Here is a 17,732-nt window from a genome sequence, read left to right on the forward strand (position 1 = left end):
ACTTCTGTAATGGAGTGTAGTGTTCCTCCTCCGAGGTAAGAACAGCGTGATGGTCGGGACCCAACCTTTGCATCCAACACCACATTTCTCCACCAGAGGGGGCTAGTATGCACCAGGTGCTGCCCTCCTGGTTACAGGGAGACTGGGGAACCAAGAGTGAGGGGAACCAGTTAGTGGGTGAGGGTGGAGGACTTACAATTTAGTGACACTTTAAATTTCATATTTAATAAAAAGCCATCTTTGGTTTTGGTCTTTGTGCTGTTAATTACTGTGAGGTATTGTGATCTCCCACCCTGAACGTGGATCCCGTGTGAACCTACAGTGGATGGAGACACAGCCCTCATACCCCAGCCTTGGAACGAGGGGCAGGTTGCAGACGAGGAATGTCTCAACCCGGTCAAGGACCACGACCAAGAAGGCCCGGAGCTAAAGAGTGTAGCTCCACAGCAAATGGATCCCGGGGAGGATGCAGACGGAGCAGTGTACGCCACCTGTCCTCACCACCTGATATATTCAGAGGGAGTCCAGCTGCAAGAGGGGTACCGGCCCCCGACACCCGACCTTGCTACTCCATGTCCTGGTTGGTAAAGCCTGGTAGGCCCAGAGGATCCCATCGGGTATCGGAAGGAGCAGAGCTGCCACCCGTGCCCTTGTTCTGAGAGGAGTTCAGAGGGAGATCCGGCCTATCTACACACACACAGACAGGAGAGGATACGGTCTGTAGTTCAGGAACACTCAGGTGCGGGGTCCCGATTGAATGCTGGACTTGCTCGGAGGTTGTCGGACCCCGGTCCCTGGTGACCGCAGGACTCCGTGGGGAGCAGGGAGTCGCCTTCCTTCTGCCATCTCTAATGTGAGTAAAGCCTTGGAAATTCATCCCTATGGCCTCCGGACTGTTCATTACGCGCCATTCCGTGCGACGCCGCGTCCCTACTGCCGCACTACTACCCCCCCTTTATCCTGCTTTACCGGCCCTGAGGCCGCGCTCCGCCTGTAGGGAGCGGCGAGAACTTTAGCCGTCATGACTCCAGGCCTCAGCGGACTGTAGTTGCGCTGGTGGCGCATCACCAGACACCACAGGTGGCGTAGTCGACAATTACCACTCAACCCGGAAAGCCCTAGCATCATTTTCAATGTGACGGCCCTGGGCAAGGAACGGGTCCAGGCCACGACTGCACCCCTGTTCTCAACATCTGACCCGACTCCGAGTACCCCCATCTTCCCAGGGCAGGGCTGAGAGCGTCACATCACCATGTGTAGGGGTGGATTCAGTGAGGAGAAGTGAGAGGAGCAGGGGCTCTGCAGGAGCTCTGCTCGGCAGGCAGGCTCGGCCTGTCATGCCCAAGAAGGAGAGAGGAGTGGGAGCTAGGGAGGAAGGCTCCAGTAACTTAAGGGATCCCAGGGGGTACGGTGAGTGCAGGACGGCACCCGTACGCCCGAATCTGCCAGGTGTCAGAGGGATCAGGCTGCAAGAAGGGAACCGGTCCCTGGACTAGCCGAGTTACTTCAGGTCTCGGCTGGAAAACTTTCATTGTGCAGTTGCCACAACCTCACCTAAGCCGCCGTGAAGGGCACCAAGCAAGGTCCGGGAACTTCAAGTTGTCCAGAGGGATCTCAAGGTAACAGATCGGCACTTTGTGTGGCGGGGCGCATGGCAGGAGGGAGAAGACCCACCGCGGGAAGTCAGCTAAGAAAGGAACATACAGAAAGGGGGTCCCGTTAAGTGCTCTTGAAGTACGTGGGAGAGTGCTGAGCCCCTGCCTGGTAAACGCAGCGCGACATGGGAGGCTGACACCTGTACAGTGCACCTGAGGAAGCTAAAGAACTATGAGTAAACTCGGATGACTGCACCCCACTGTTTCTGTCAGTTATTTCTACAACGCTATCGCTCCTGTACTACAACGCCCAGCATCACCATCTGCATCTACACTGCCCTGGAGCTGTGCTCTGCCTGTGGAGAGCCATGCCAACCCAGCTGCCCTAACATCTGCTTCAGAGGTCTGCAGCAGCGCCGGTACTCATTACCGGGAACCACAGGTGGCGTCACGAGACAAAACTGTTAACAAACCCTTTTTTTTTAAAGAGTGACCCCAGGGTACGGGCCCGTGACATCCGAAGAAGGCAAAGGCCCGGGTACCGAGTCACCCATATTCCCCCTGGGCGAGTCATACTACACCACACAGGAGAGCCGACAGATCCTCTATATACTACACCACACAGGAGAGCTGACAGATCCTCTATATACTACACCACACAGGAGAGCTGACAGATCCTCTATATACTACACCACACAGGAGAGCTGACAGATCCTCTATATACTACACCACACAGGAGAGCTGACAGATCCTCTATATACTACACCACACAGGAGAGCCGACAGATCCTCTATATACTACACCACACAGGAGAGCTGACAGATCCTCTATATACTACACCACACAGGAGAGCTGACAGATCCTCTATATACTACACCACACAGGAGAGCTGACAGATCCTCTATATACTACACCACACAGGAGAGCTGACAGATCCTCTATATACTACACCACACAGGACAGATCCTCTATATACTACACCATACAGGAGAGCTGACAGATCCTCTATATACTACACAATACAGGAGAGCTGACAGATCCTCTATATACTACACCACACAGGAGAGCTGACACATCCTCTATATACTACACCACACAGGAGAGACGACAGATCCTCTATATACTACACCACACAGGAGAGCCGACAGATCCTCTATATACTACACCACACAGGAGAGCTGACAGATCCTCTATATACTACACCACACAGGAGAGCTGACACATCCTCTATATACTACACCACACAGGAGAGCTGACACATCCTCTATATACTACACCACACAGGAGAGCTGACAGATCCTCTATATACTACACCACACAGGAGAGCCGACAGATCCTCTATATACTACACCACACAGGAGAGCTGACAGATCCTCTATATACTACACAATACAGGAGAGCTGACAGATCCTCTATATACTACACCACACAGGAGAGCTGACAGATCCTCTATATACTACACCACACAGGACAGATCCTCTATACACTACACCACACAGGAGAGCTGACACATCCTCTATATACTACACAATACAGGAGAGCTGACAGATCCTCTATATACTACACCACACAGGAGAGCTGACACATCCTCTATATACTACACCACACAGGAGAGCTGACACATCCTCTATATACTACACCACACAGGAGAGCCGACAGATCCTCTATATACTACACCACACAGGAGAGCTGACAGATCCACTATATACTACACCACACAGGAGAGCTGACAGATCCTCTATATACTACACCACACAGGAGAGCCGACAGATCCTCTATATACTACACCACACAGGAGAGCTGACACATCCTCTATATACTACACAATACAGGAGAGCTGACAGATCCACTATATACTACACCACACAGGAGAGCTGACACATCCTCTATATACTACACCACACAGGAGAGCTGACAGATCCTCTATATACTACACCACACAGGAGAGCTGACAGATCCTCTATATACTACACCACACAGGACAGATCCTCTATATACTACACCACACAGGAGAGCCGACAGATCCTCTATATACTACACCACACAGGAGAGCTGACACATCCTCTATATACTACACAATACAGGAGAGCTGAAAGATCCACTATATACTACACCACACAGGAGAGCTGACAGATCCTCTATATACTACACCACACAGGAGAGCCGACAGATCCTCTATATACTACACCACACAGGAGAGCTGACAGATCCACTATATACTACACCACACAGGAGAGCTGACAGATCCTCTATATACTACACCACACAGGAGAGCCGACAGATCCTCTATATACTACACCACACAGGAGAGCTGACATATCCTCTATATACTACACCACACAGGAGAGCTGACAGATCCTCTATATACTACACCACACAGGAGAGCTGACAGATCCTCTATACACTACACCACACAGGAAAGCTGACAGATCCTCTATATGCTACATCACATAGGAGAGCTGACAGATCCTCAATATACTACATCACACAGGAGAGCTGATAGATCCTCTATATACTACACAATACAGGAGAGCTGACAGATCCACTATATACTACACCACACAGGAGAGCCGACAGATCCTCTATATACTACACCACACAGGAGAGCTGACACATCCTCTATATACTACACCACACAGGAGAGCTGACAGATCCTCTATATACTACACCACACAGGAGAGCTGACAGATCCTCTATATACTACACCACACAGGAGAGCTGACACATCCTCTATATACTACACCACACAGGAGAGCTGACAGATCCTCTATATACTACACCACACAGGAGAGCTGACAGATCCTCTATATACTACACCACACAGGAGAGCCGACAGATCCTCTATATACTACACCACACAGGAGAGCTGACAGATCCTCTATATACTACACCACACAGGAGAGCTGACACATCCTCTATATACTACACCACACAGGAGAGCTGACAGATCCTCTATATACTACACCACACAGGAGAGCCGACAGATCCTCTATATACTACACCACACAGGAGAGCTGACACATCCTCTATATACTACACCACACAGGAGAGCTGACAGATCCTCTATATACTACACCACACAGGAGAGCTGACAGATCATCTATATATTACACCACACAGGACAGCTGACAGATGCTCTATATACTACACCACACAGGAGAGCTGACACATCCTCTATATACTACACCACACAGGAGAGCTGACACATCCTCTATATACTACACCACACAGGAGAGCTAACAGATCCTCTATATACTACACCACACAGGAGAGCTGACAGATCCACTATATACTACACCACACAGGAGAGCTGACAGATCATCCATATACTACACCACACAGGAGAGCCGAGAGATCCACTATATACTACACCACACAGGAAAGCTGACAGATCCACTATATACTACATCACATAGGAGAGCTGACAGATCCTCTATATACTACACCACACAGGAGAGCCGACAGATCCTCTATATACTACACCACACAGGAGAGCTGACACATCCTCTATATACTACACCACACAGGAGAGCTGACAGATCCTCTATATACTACACCACACAGGAGAGCTGACAGATCATCTATATATTACACCACACAGGACAGCTGACAGATGCTCTATATACTACACCACACAGGAGAGCTGACACATCCTCTATATACTACACCACACAGGAGAGCTGACACATCCTCTATATACTACACCACACAGGAGAGCTAACAGATCCTCTATATACTACACCACACAGGAGAGCTGACAGATCCACTATATACTACACCACACAGGAGAGCTGACAGATCATCCATATACTACACCACACAGGAGAGCCGAGAGATCCACTATATACTACACCACACAGGAAAGCTGACAGATCCACTATATACTACATCACATAGGAGAGCTGACAGATCCTCTATATACTACATCACACAGGAGAGCTGACAGATCCTCTATATACTACACCACACAGGAGAGCTGACAGAGCCTCTATATACTACACCAGACAGGAGAGGTGACAGATCCTCTATATACTACACCACACAGGAGAGCTGACAGATCCTCTATATACTACACCACACAGGAGAGCTGACAGATCCTCTATACACTACACCACACAGGAAAGCTGACAGATGCTCTATATGCTACATCACATAGGAGAGCTGACAGATCCTCAATATACTACATCACACAGGAGAGCTGACAGATCCTCTATATACTACACCACACAGGAGAGCTGACAGATCCTCTATATACTACACCAGACAGGAGAGGTGATAGATCCTCTATATACTACACCACACAGGAGAGCTGACAGATCCTCTATATACTACACCACACAGGAGAGCTGACAGATCCTCTATACACTACACCACACAGGAGAGCTGACAGAACCTTTATATACTACACCACACAGGAGAGCTGACAGATCCTCTATATACTACATCACACAGGAGAACTGACAGATCCTCTATATACTACATCACACAGGAGAGCTGACAGATCCTCTATGTACTACACCACACAGGAGAGCTGACAGATCCTCTATATACTACACCACACAGGAGAGCTGACAGATCCTCTATATACTACACCACACAGGAAAGCTGACAGATCCTCTATATACTACACCACACAGGAGAGCTGACAGATCCTCTATATATTACACCACACAGGAGAGCTGACAGATCCTCTATATACTACACCACACAGGAGAGCTGACAGATCATCTATATATTACACCACACAGTAGAGCCGACAGATCCTCTATACACTACACCACATAGGAGAGCTGGCAGATCCTCTATATATTGCACCACACAGGAGAGTCGACAGATACACTATATACTACACCACACAGGAGAGCTGACAGATCCTCTATATACTACACCACACAGGAGAGCTGACAGATCCTCTATATACTACACCACACAGGAGAGCTGACAGATCCTCTATATATTACACCGCACAGGAGATCTGACAGATCCTCTATATACTACACCACACAGCAGAGCTGACAGATCCTCTATATACTACACCACACAGGAAAGCTGACAGATCCTCTAAATACTACAACACACAGGAGAGCTGATAGATCCTGTATATACTACACCACACAAGAGAGCTGACAGATCCTCTATATACTACACCACACAGGAGAGCTGACAGATCCTCTATACACTAAACCACACAGGAGAGCTGATAAATCCTGTATATACTACACCACACAGGAGAGCTGATAGATCCTGTATATACTACACCACACAGGAGAGCTGACAGATCCTCTATATACTACACCACACAGGAGAGCTGACAGATCCTCTATATACTACACCACACAGGAGAGCTGACAGATCCTCTATACACTACATTACACGGGAGAGCCGACAGATCCACTATATACTACACCACACAGGAGAGCTGACAGATCCTCTATATACTACACCACACAGGAGAGCCGACAGATCCTCTATATACTACACCACACAGGAGAGCTGACACATCCTCTATATACTACACAATACAGGAGAGCTGACAGATCCACTATATACTACACCACACAGGAGAGCTGACACATCCTCTATATACTACACCACACAGGAGAGCCGACAGATCGTCTATATACTACACCACACAGGAGAGCAGACAGATCCTCTATGTACTACACCACACAGGAGAGCTGACAGATCCTCTATATACTACACCACACAGGAGAGCTGACAGATCCTCTATATACTACACCACACAGGAAAGCTGACAGATCCACTATATACTACACCACACAGGAGAGCTGACAGATCCTCTATATACTACACAACACAGGAGAGCTGACAGATCCACTATATACTACACAACACAGGAGAGCTGACAGATCCACTATATACTACACCACACAGGAGAGCCGAGAGATCCTCTACATACTACACCATACAGGAGAGCTGACAGATCCTCTATATACTACACAACACAGGAGAGCTGACAGATCGACTATATACTACACCACACAGGAGAGCTGACAGATCCTCTATATATTACACAACACAGGAGAGCTGACAGATCCACTATATACTACACCACACAGGAGAGCTGACAGATCCTCTATATACTACACAACACACGAGAGCTGACAGATCCACTATATACTACACAACGCAGGAGAGCTGACAGATCCACTATATACTACACCACACAGGAGAGCTGACAGATCATCTATATACTACACCACACAGGAGAGCTGAGAGATCCACTATATACTACACCACACAGGAGAGCTGAGAGATCCTCTATATACTACACCACACAGGAGAGCTGACAGATCCACTATATACTACACCACACAGGAGAGCTGACAGATCATCCATATACTACACCACACAGGAGAGCCGAGAGATCCACTATATACTACACCACACAGGAAAGCTGACAGATCCACTATATACTACATCACATAGGAGAGCTGACAGATCCTCTATATACTACATCACACAGGAGAGCTGACAGATCCTCTATATACTACACCACACAGGAGAGCTGACAGATCCTCTATATACTACACCACACAGGAGAGCTGACAGATCCTCTATATACTACACCAGACAGGAGAGGTGACAGATCCTCTATATACTACACCACACAGGAGAGCTGACAGATCCTCTATATACTACACCACACAGGAGAGCTGACAGATCCTCTATACACTACACCACACAGGAAAGCTGACAGATGCTCTATATGCTACATCACATAGGAGAGCTGACAGATCCTCAATATACTACATCACACAGGAGAGCTGACAGATCCTCTATATACTACACCACACAGGAGAGCTGACAGATCCTCTATATACTACACCAGACAGGAGAGTTGACAGATCCTCTATATACTACACCACACAGGAGAGCTGACAGATCCTCTATATACTACGCCACACAGGAGAGCTGACAGATCCTCTATACACTACACCACACAGGAGAGCTGACAGAACCTCTATATACTACACCACACAGGAGAGCTGACAGATCCTCTATATACTACATCACACAGGAGAACTGACAGATCCTCTATATACTACATCACACAGGAGAGCTGACAGATCCTCTATGTACTACACCACACAGGAGAGCTGACAGATCCTCTATATACTACACCACACAGGAGAGCTGACAGATCCTCTATATACTACACCACACAGGAAAGCTGACAGATCCTCTATATACTACACCACACAGGAGAGCTGACAGATCCTCTATATATTACACCACACAGGAGAGCTGACAGATCCTCTATATACTACACCACACAGGAGAGCTGACAGATCATCTATATATTACACCACACAGTAGAGCCGACAGATCCTCTATACACTACACCACATAGGAGAGCTGGCAGATCCTCTATATATTGCACCACACAGGAGAGTCGACAGATACACTATATACTACACCACACAGGAGAGCTGACAGATCCTCTATATACTACACCACACAGGAGAGCTGACAGATCCTCTATATACTACACCACACAGGAGAGCTGACAGATCCTCTATATATTACACCGCACAGGAGATCTGACAGATCCTCTATATACTACACCACACAGCAGAGCTGACAGATCCTCTATATACTACACCACACAGGAAAGCTGACAGATCCTCTAAATACTACACCACACAGGAGAGCTGATAGATCCTGTATATACTACACCACACAAGAGAGCTGACAGATCCTCTATATACTACACCACACAGGAGAGCTGACAGATCCTCTATACACTAAACCACACAGGAGAGCTGATAAATCCTGTATATACTACACCACACAGGAGAGCTGATAGATCCTGTATATACTACACCACACAGGAGAGCTGACAGATCCTCTATATACTACACCACACAGGAGAGCTGACAGATCCTCTATATACTACACCACACAGGAGAGCTGACAGATCCTCTATATACTACACCACACAGGAGAGCTGACAGATCCTCTATATACTACACCACACAGGAGAGCTGACAGATCCTCAATATACTACACCACACAGGAGAGCAGGCAGATACTCTATATACTACACCACACAGGAGAGCTAATAGATCATCTATATATTACATCACACAGGAGAGCCAACAGATACTCTATATACTACAGAACACAGTAGAGATGACAGATCCTCTATATACTACACCACACAGGAGAGCTGACAGATCCACTATATACTACACCACAAAGGAGAAATGTCAGATCCTCTATATACTACACCACAAAGGAGAACTGTCAGATCCTCTATATACTACACCACACAGGAGAGCTGACAGATCCTCTATATATTACACCACAGAGGAGAGCTGACAGATCCTCTATATACTACACCACACAGGAGAGCTGACAGATCCTCTATATACTACAACACACAGGAGAGCTGACAGATCCTCTATATAATACACCACACAGGAGAGCTGACAGATCCTCTATATACTACACCACACAGGAGAGCTTACAGATCCTCTATATACTACACCACACAGGAGAGCTGACAGATCCACTATATAGTACACCACAACGGAGAGCTGACAGATCCTCTATATACTACACCACACAGGAGAGCGGGCAGATACTCTATATACTACACCACACAGGAGAGCTGACAGATCATCTATATATTACACCACACAGGAGAGCTGACAGATCCACTATATACTACACCACACAGGAGAGCTGACAGATCCTCTATATACTACACTACGCAGGAGAGCTGACAGATCCACTATATACTACAACACACAGGAGAGCTGACAGAACCTCTATATACTACACCACACAGGAGAGCTGACAGATCCTCTATATACTACACCACACAGGAGAGCCGACAGATCCTCTACACACTACACCACATAGGAGAGCTGGCAGATCCTCTATATATTACACCACACATTAGAACCGACAGATCCACTATATTCTACACCACACAGGACAGCTGACAGATCCTCTATATACTACACCTCACAGGAGAGCTGACAGATCCTCTATATACTACACCACACAGGAGAGCTGACAGATCCTCTATATACTACACCACACAGGAGAGATGACAGATCCTCTATATACTACACCACACAGTAGAGATGACAGATCCTCTATATACTACACCATACAGGAGAGCTGACAGATCCTCTATATACTACACCACACAGGAGAGCCGACAGATCCTCTATATACTACACCACACAGGAGAGCTGACACATCCTCTATATACTACACAATACAGGAGAGCTGACAGATCCTCTATATACTACACCACACAGGAGAGCTGACAGATCCTCTATATACTACACCACACAGGAGAGCTGACAGATCCTCTATATACTACACCAGACAGGAGAGGTGACAGATCCTCTATATACTACACCACACAGGAGAGCTGACAGATCCTCTATATACTACACCACACAGGAGAGCTGACAGATCCTCTATACACTACACCACACAGGAAAGCTGACAGATGCTCTATATGCTACATCACATAGGAGAGCTGACAGATCCTCAATATACTACATCACACAGGAGAGCTGACAGATCCTCTATATACTACACCACACAGGAGAGCTGACAGATCCTCTATATACTACACCAGACAGGAGAGTTGACAGATCCTCTATATACTACACCACACAGGAGAGCTGACAGATCCTCTATATACTACGCCACACAGGAGAGCTGACAGATCCTCTATACACTACACCACACAGGAGAGCTGACAGAACCTCTATATACTACACCACACAGGAGAGCTGACAGATCCTCTATATACTACATCACACAGGAGAACTGACAGATCCTCTATATACTACATCACACAGGAGAGCTGACAGATCCTCTATGTACTACACCACACAGGAGAGCTGACAGATCCTCTATATACTACACCACACAGGAGAGCTGACAGATCCTCTATATACTACACCACACAGGAAAGCTGACAGATCCTCTATATACTACACCACACAGGAGAGCTGACAGATCCTCTATATATTACACCACACAGGAGAGCTGACAGATCCTCTATATACTACACCACACAGGAGAGCTGACAGATCATCTATATATTACACCACACAGTAGAGCCGACAGATCCTCTATACACTACACCACATAGGAGAGCTGGCAGATCCTCTATATATTGCACCACACAGGAGAGTCGACAGATACACTATATACTACACCACACAGGAGAGCTGACAGATCCTCTATATACTACACCACACAGGAGAGCTGACAGATCCTCTATATACTACACCACACAGGAGAGCTGACAGATCCTCTATATATTACACCGCACAGGAGATCTGACAGATCCTCTATATACTACACCACACAGCAGAGCTGACAGATCCTCTATATACTACACCACACAGGAAAGCTGACAGATCCTCTAAATACTACACCACACAGGAGAGCTGATAGATCCTGTATATACTACACCACACAAGAGAGCTGACAGATCCTCTATATACTACACCACACAGGAGAGCTGACAGATCCTCTATACACTAAACCACACAGGAGAGCTGATAAATCCTGTATATACTACACCACACAGGAGAGCTGATAGATCCTGTATATACTACACCACACAGGAGAGCTGACAGATCCTCTATATACTACACCACACAGGAGAGCTGACAGATCCTCTATATACTACACCACACAGGAGAGCTGACAGATCCTCTATATACTACACCACACAGGAGAGCTGACAGATCCTCTATATACTACACCACACAGGAGAGCTGACAGATCCTCAATATACTACACCACACAGGAGAGCAGGCAGATACTCTATATACTACACCACACAGGAGAGCTAATAGATCATCTATATATTACATCACACAGGAGAGCCAACAGATACTCTATATACTACAGAACACAGTAGAGATGACAGATCCTCTATATACTACACCACACAGGAGAGCTGACAGATCCACTATATACTACACCACAAAGGAGAAATGTCAGATCCTCTATATACTACACCACAAAGGAGAACTGTCAGATCCTCTATATACTACACCACACAGGAGAGCTGACAGATCCTCTATATATTACACCACAGAGGAGAGCTGACAGATCCTCTATATACTACACCACACAGGAGAGCTGACAGATCCTCTATATACTACAACACACAGGAGAGCTGACAGATCCTCTATATAATACACCACACAGGAGAGCTGACAGATCCTCTATATACTACACCACACAGGAGAGCTTACAGATCCTCTATATACTACACCACACAGGAGAGCTGACAGATCCACTATATAGTACACCACAACGGAGAGCTGACAGATCCTCTATATACTACACCACACAGGAGAGCGGGCAGATACTCTATATACTACACCACACAGGAGAGCTGACAGATCATCTATATATTACACCACACAGGAGAGCTGACAGATCCACTATATACTACACCACACAGGAGAGCTGACAGATCCTCTATATACTACACTACGCAGGAGAGCTGACAGATCCACTATATACTACAACACACAGGAGAGCTGACAGAACCTCTATATACTACACCACACAGGAGAGCTGACAGATCCTCTATATACTACACCACACAGGAGAGCCGACAGATCCTCTACACACTACACCACATAGGAGAGCTGGCAGATCCTCTATATATTACACCACACATTAGAACCGACAGATCCACTATATTCTACACCACACAGGACAGCTGACAGATCCTCTATATACTACACCTCACAGGAGAGCTGACAGATCCTCTATATACTACACCACACAGGAGAGCTGACAGATCCTCTATATACTACACCACACAGGAGAGATGACAGATCCTCTATATACTACACCACACAGTAGAGATGACAGATCCTCTATATACTACACCATACAGGAGAGCTGACAGATCCTCTATATACTACACCACACAGGAGAGCCGACAGATCCTCTATATACTACACCACACAGGAGAGCTGACACATCCTCTATATACTACACAATACAGGAGAGCTGACAGATCCACTATATACTACACCACACAGGAGAGCTGACAGATCCACTATATACTACACCACAAAGGAGAACTGTCAGATCCTCTATATACTACACCACACAGGAGAGCTGACAGATCCTCTATATACTACACCACACAGGAGAGCTGACACATCCTCTATATACTACACCACAGAGGAGAGCTGACAGATCCTCTATATACTACACCACACAGGAGAGCTGACACATTGTCACGGGTGTGTTGCCACAAAGATCGTCACGAGTACACAGCCTGACTTCTCGCAGCTGACTTGTTGGTGCTTTGTGTTTCTCGGCAGTGAGGGAGTTAATTCTCTCTCTCTCTCTGGGCTAGATGAGGTCCAGCCTCGCCCAGCTGCAATCAATACTTCTGTAGTGAGACTCCTTCATATACCTGCTGGTCTGTTTGGGAGGTGTCGGTGAAAGCATTTCATTCAGACTGACAGAGCGGATCGTGGTGTTTGGAGTTGCTGAGATAAGTGTATTTGGAAGTGTTTTTTCCCTTTCCTCGCTTTATCATTTATCTCCTTTCCCGTTGGTTTTCCCTCTGTTGTAGTTGAGAAGTTGTTTGTATGCAAGGTGGTTTTGGTTTTTCCCTTGTACTGTCTCGTTCGTCTAAATACTGTGTTTGGGCATATTATTTCTTGTTCCCTTTGGTTGTGATCGGGGTCCTTCTCAGGACTAGATTACTGAGGTGCAGGGATCTTCAGGAGGTAGGGGTTACGCTGGCGGCCTGGACCTCTGTACCTTTAACAGTACCTCCAGGTTGAGGGATTAGTCAGGGCCCCAGCTTAGGGTCAGCTTAGGCCCCCTACCTCCAGTATACAGAGACAGCGTGACATTTTCACCGACCCACTTAGTTTTTCTCCAGCTACTATGGATCCAGTAGCCGGTCTAGCTCGGCAATTGCAGAGTTTGTCCATGGAGCTGGCGGACGTTAGGTCCAAGGTTTGGCATCCTCAGGAGCAAGCCGGACCAGAACCTAAAGTAGCTCTCCCTGATAGGTTCACTGGGGGGCGGGACAAGTTTTTTGTTTTTCGGGAGGCATGTAAATTGTACTTTCGGCTGCGGCCTCGGTCATCGGGGAGTGAAGAACAAAGGGTGGGAATTGTCATCTCGCTCCTACAAGGGGACCCACAATCTTGGGCGTTCTCTCTTCCCCCGGGTTCCCCGGCTCTCCAGTCAGTGGATAGGTTTTTCGCTGCCCTGGGACTCGTATATGATGACCCAGATCGGATCTCCCTTGCTGAGTCTAAGTTACGTAGGATCCAGCAGGGAGATCGTCCGGCGGAGGAATTCTGTTCGGAGTTCCGTAGGTGGGCCACGGACACCCAGTGGAATGACCCGGCTCTTAGGAGCCAGTTTTGTCATGGTTTATCCGGCAAATTACAGGATGTGTTGGCACAGTATGACTCTCCCGTGTCTCTGGAAGCCGCTATGGCCCTCGCTATTCGCGTGGACAGACGGCTTCGGGAGAGGTGCGGGATAACTCTACCCCCTGTGATGACTCCACCTCCTACAAGGTCCCCTCATATGGTGGTTCCCCTGGTCAGTCCAGAGGAGCCTATGCAATTAGGAGGGACATCATTTCGGGGGAGGGGACCGGTGGTGCGCCATAAGGCAGGAAGGTGTTTCTTCTGCGGGAGAAAGGGACATTTTATTGGGGGGTGTCCATCCCGTCCCTTGCAGAGTGAAGAGTCGTCGGAAAACTGTTGATCCCAGGTTGTGTGGTGGACGGCAATCTGGGAGTAGGTATTTCGTCCCTAGGTTCGTCTCAGTTTCTCGTACCGGCGGAGGTGGTGGTGGGTACGAGAACTGAGAGGATATCTGTTCTTCTGGATAGTGGGGCCGGGGCTAATCTGGTTGATGCTCGGTTTGCCCGGGTTCAAGGTATGCGGTTGAGTGAGTTGGCTAAACCCATCCCCATATTCTCGATCGATGCCAGGCCTCTCGGGCAGGGAAGTTTTTTGCAAGTTGTGCATGACGTAAAACTTCAAGTGGGGGCAATACATAAAGAACTGTTGTCTTGCTACGTGTTGGAGGGTCTTCCCACTCCTATTGTGTTGGGCCTTCCTTGGTTAGCTAAGCATAACCCGGTTATTAATTGGCAAACCAGGGAGATAAGCCAATGGAGTAAATTCTGTAATAAAAACTGCATGAACACGGTCATTGGTGCGGTTACTCCTTGGGTCTTACCTCCATTTCTGGCGGACTTTGAGGATGTATTCTCGGAGAAAGGGTGTCAGGAACTACCTCCTCATCGCGTGTATGACTGTTCTGTAAAACTGCTCCCTGAGGCCAAGTTACCTAAAGCTAGGTTGTATAACCTTTCTGGTCCTGAGAGGCAGGCCATGAAGGATTATATCTCAGAAAGTCTGGCTAAGGGGCATATTAGACCTTCATCTTCACCGGTGGCTGCGGGGTTCTTCTTTGTTAAGAAGAAAGATGGAGGCCTACGCCCTTGCCTGGATTTCCGTGAACTTAATCGGATTACGGTCCGAGATCCGTATCCGCTCCCACTTATTCCCGATCTCTTTAATCAGATCGTGGGCGCCAAATGGTTTTCTAAGTTGGATCTCAGGGGGGCGTACAATCTGATTAGGATGAAGGAGGGGGATGAGTGGAAGACGGCGTTTAACACTCCGGAGGGGCATTATGAGAACCTTGTCATGCCATTCGGTCTGACTAATGCCCCGGCGGTGTTCCAACACTTTGTTAATGACATTTTTCGCCGCTTGGTGGGACAGTTTGTTGTCATATATCTGGATGATATCCTAATTTACTCGCCGGATCTGGTGTCTCATCAGGAGCACGTTAGGCAGGTGTTACAGATCTTGCGGGATAATAAACTGTATGCCAAGTGGGAAAAGTGTGTGTTCGCCGTACAGGAACTCCAGTTTTTAGGCTTCCTGGTTTCAGCGTCCGGTTTTCGTATGGACCCTGGGAAAGTGCGGGCAGTTCTTGAGTGGGATCGGCCAGAGAATCTTAAGGCACTACAACGTTTCCTGGGGTTTGCTAATTATTACCGGAAGTTCATTCGTAATTTCTCGTCCATGGTTAAGCCTCTCACTGACATGACTAAAAAGGGGACGGATTTTTCTAGGTGGTCTGACAAGGCTTGTCAAGCATTCTCCTCTTTGAAAAAATGTTTTGCCTCGGCGCCCATACTCATTCAACCTGATGCGTCTCAGCCATTCATTGTAGAGGTAGACGCTTCCGAGGTAGGGGTGGGAGCAGTATTGTCACAGGGTTCGTCCCCTGGTAAGTGGCATCCGTGCGCCTTTTTCTCTAAAAAATTGTCGTCCGCTGAGAGGAATTACGATGTCGGCAATAGGGAACTCTTGGCCATTAAGTTAGCTTTTGAGGAGTGGCGCCATTTTCTGGAGGGGGCTGTTCATCCGGTCACCGTCATCACCGATCACAAGAACCTGCTATATCTGGAGTCCGCGAAACGTCTGAATCCCAGACAAGCTAGGTGGTCATTGTTTTTTACCAGGTTTAATTTTGTCGTTACATATCGTCCTGGGTCAAAAAATGTAAAGGCGGATGCCTTATCTCGTAGTTTCCCGGGGGCCGGGAATACGGACGACCCGATTCCTATCCTTCAGGAGGGGGTGGTGGTTTCGGCAGTATGCTCTGAGCTGGAGGAGGAGGTATTGGAGGCTCAGGGGGACGCCCCTGTTGGACCTCCAGGGAGATTGTTTGTTCCAGATCAGTTGCGACAAAAGGTGATCGAGGCACACCATAACTCAGTTTTTGCAGGACACCCGGGGAGTAAAGCTACTGTGGATCTCCTCTCGCGTCGGTTTTGGTGGCCTAATTTACATAAGGAGGTGGTAACTTTTGTCGCGTCCTGTGGGGTTTGTGCGCGCTCTAAGACCTCACATACCCGTCCGTCTGGGGCCCTCTTACCTTTGAAGATCCCGGAGCATCCTTGGACTCATCTGTCTATGGACTTTATTACGGACCTCCCTCCGTCTTCGGGTAAAACGGTCATACTCGTTGTAGTGGACAGGTTCAGCAAGATGGCACATTTTATCGCTCTTCCGGCTCTCCCTAATGCTAAAACTCTTG

The sequence above is a fragment of the Phyllobates terribilis genome, unplaced genomic scaffold, assembly GCF_046119375.1.
Source record: "Phyllobates terribilis strain yellow unplaced genomic scaffold, ASM4611937v1 Scaffold_134__1_contigs__length_4944459, whole genome shotgun sequence".
Taxonomy (NCBI): domain Eukaryota; kingdom Metazoa; phylum Chordata; class Amphibia; order Anura; family Dendrobatidae; genus Phyllobates; species Phyllobates terribilis.